Source organism: Pinus tabuliformis, chromosome 7 (genome assembly GCF_031772625.1).
Source record: "Pinus tabuliformis cultivar Carrire ecotype Pingquan chromosome 7, CPIR1, whole genome shotgun sequence".
Classification (NCBI taxonomy): Eukaryota; Viridiplantae; Streptophyta; class Pinopsida; order Pinales; family Pinaceae; genus Pinus; species Pinus tabuliformis.
In genome coordinates this window covers 288071589-288075049 of record NC_142293.1, presented here as the reverse complement: position 1 = coordinate 288075049, position 3461 = coordinate 288071589, and positions in this window count along the sequence as shown.

The following is a 3461-nucleotide window of genomic DNA, read 5'->3' as shown; positions in this document are numbered from 1 at the left end:
ATTGTAACATTCAATGTGACGATCCCTTTTCCCTTCCATTCCTTCTATTAGAGTTTCAAGGAGCAAACTTCTTTGATTTTGACGATCCTCCCTTTCCTTTCTTTTTCTTGTATGTGCAACAAAATGAAAGGGCTCTCCTTTTTTTCATGTTTTTGAATTCTACCTCTTGAAATCATCATGGATTCTTCTTGAGTGCATTTTCCAACTAGCTCATCAAATGACAGGAAACCATTGTTATTGTTTATGGCGGTAATGAAGGTTTTGCAAACAGGAGGGAGACTTCTAAGAGTTACCGACACCAACTCCCTGTTAAGTACAATTTCCCCAACTCTTTGCAATTGATCTCTAAGATGAGATATCCTCATAATATAAGATTGCACAAATTCTCCTTTACTCATCTTCATATCTTTGAGTCTATCTTTCAAGAAGATGATTTCATTCAAATTGTTGACTTCATACATGTTGACTAGCTTATCATACATATCCTTGGACTTCTTCAAATTTCCAACATAGACAAGTAAATGATCTTGTAAACCATCAACAATATTTTTTTTGCTTTTAACTCACCTTTCTTGTATTTGATCTTGGCAACAACATGAGCATTTTCCAGGGGCACATGAAGCTTTCCTTGTATGTATTCCAAAACATCTTATCCTCCGATATGATTTCCAATCTTATTTTCCATACAACAAAATTTGATGAATATCTCAACTTCTCATCCTCCTTAAAGTATGAGGTAGACATCTTGAACTATTCAGATAGATTCTTTCAACCTTTCCAAAGATGATTGCTCTAGCTCGTCTCCTTAGCTCTGATACCATGTTAATTTTCCACTGCTCTATGCTATATCAATTACTTTAGCCCAATTCACTTCTTCAATAAGAAATCTTTTCAACTATAATTAATTCTACCAATGATTAATAGTAATTAGAGATAGAATAATACATTCAATGACAATAGGAGATAATCTAGAACATCAAAAAGAAACACCAATTTGATCAAAGACTAGGTAAAAACCCAATGGGGAAAACCCTTTGAAAATTCTTCTTCTATTAGATTGTCATAAAATGTTGAGCAGAGAGTACAATGAGCCCAAATCCATAAACAAGAGTCAAAGTCAAAGCCTTGACATATCAACCAATCAACAAACCTAAATTCAATGTGCCACAATGATGAAGAAAGCCAAATTTGGTCAATTGTCATAATTTGCAAGCTATCCAAGTCAACAACAGTGAAAGTGTGCCCTAACCAATCACAAAGTCAACATTCAACCCTTCCAGACAACTCAATCAAATCAACAATAAATGCGGCCTCAAATGCTAGTTAAAGTCAACCCAAAATAGTCCAAAAATACCCAATCAAACTTGGTCAAAGTTTGCAATTTTCTATACAATCAAACCCATAGTCAACGATAAAGTCAAAGCTAGTCAAACAACCCAAATCACCTCAATTTGTGTTAATCAACTCCAGACTCAAGAAATCAAAATTTTCCAAGTCAAATCAAGTCAAATGATGAAGTCAAACTAAAGTCACGCCTTCCCGTTGAAAAGTAAACAGGAAAAACATCTCCTTAGACCCTCGCCCATGTGAAATGAAAGCCGCCTTGAACCTGTATGAACCAATCAAATTTTAGAGAAGAGATTATGTGTTGTGATGATGTCCAAATAAACTTGAGGTCACTTGTATTTATGTGTGTTGGAGGAAGGGCAATTTGTCCTTATGCCGACCTTGAGAAATTTTCTCCTCCTATTTCCTTGCGCACTTCTCATATTTTATAGCGCAAATCTCTTATTTCCTAGTGCACAAGGCTCCTCAATTCTGGGCACCTCACACACAATTCTAAGCAAGTCCCAGTTAACTAGCTCAAGTTCCTCCTTGCAATAGGAGTAACTTGAGCTAGTTACTCCTATTGCAAGGAGGGACGACACCTGCCCACCCACTACAGCATAATTAAAAGGTTTATGAATGGAGGCTCTCGGAATTTGGACTGTGCAGAGTTCATTTGCTCGATGTTAAGCGGCTCTGAATTTCCCACCTTGTCCGGCACCCTGGTTTATGCTCTCGCACGCTCGCATCTCAGACTTCAGCTCCATTCATTGCTGCAGTTATGACGAATGTATCTCTAGGCCTGAAGGAGGGTGAAGCTTTAAGGCTCAGTTATGCGCTGGTTGGAGAGCAAAGTCCATCGATTCTTATGCAGAATTATCCAAAGTCTGGACGTAGCTCTATTCTTTGTATTTATCATGTGGGTCTCATCCTCTCTGATGTCTCTGGTAGATTGAACAGGGAGGCTACTCTGAAACCTGGATCTAGTCTTTCGGTAGAGCTGCCTCCGTCTTCCTTTTGTTTCTTATCCTGGGCATCAGGCCTGCGCATTGTCGTTTTCCTGATTTCCTCTGCCCTGATTATCACTGTTGCCCCACCACGCTCTCTTCCCATTGCTTCGGTCTACCCAATGCCTCGCCGTCACCACAGAATGAGGTCTCGCCGAGGTCAGCCTAGGCGGGTGCCTTCCAGCCCTTCCTCCAAGTCGCCCTCCCTTTCAAGTGATTTCTCCATTGGGCACTATCCGCGCACTCGAAGTGGGAGAGGGCGTCCCACGTATGGCTCTGCGCTCTTCACCTTTTGCAGCTCTCTGAACCGCCCTAGGATCACCGCTCACATTTCGGTGGTTTTCCATGAGGAAGCCCAAGAGGGAGAGTCTAGCTCTTTTCGGAGGGCCCGAGCTTTGTTTCTGTTCCGGCTCCGAACGTCCAGATGGGGATTGGCAGTGCGTCTTTGCATATTCCAGATGCTCAAGCCCGCAACGCTCAAAAAGTGGTAATGGCACCGGCTGACCCTGGTCCCTCCAACTCTACAGCAACTCTTGAAGGGGACATGCCTGATACAGGTTGGTGCCGGATTGTTGAAGAACCTCCAGATGTTTAGCTTGCTCTCTCTTGACATGATAGTACACCATGCTGCCCAAACTATTGGGCAAGTTTTTGTTCAGACTGTTATATGGAATCTCAGTTCTTTTTTGAATTTTTGTAAACTCAGTAAATGGTTCAAGACTGAGCTCCCTGAAATGGGGCAGTGTCATTCCATGCTTATCTTGACAACTTGCCTCTCTTCAGGGCAGTGTTTTTGACTTCGGTCACATTGTAATTTTACTCCCTTTATGTTAATAGATTAAACTTATTTAACAAAAAAAAAAACTGAAGAATACTCAACATAACTGAAACTCCAACACTACACATGCAAACACTACACATGCAATCCCGATGACCATTCCAATAAACTGGAAATTAATTCATACATAACTGAAGTATATCCCATGAATTTGCACTCATGCTAGGAAAAGACAAACTCATGGTTTTCACTAGCTAGTGCACAAGCCAAACAAATTGTAATTGCCGCCTCGTCCTATAGCTATAGTCAAGCTATAGTCAAACTGAAGAACACTACCTGATTGACCATTC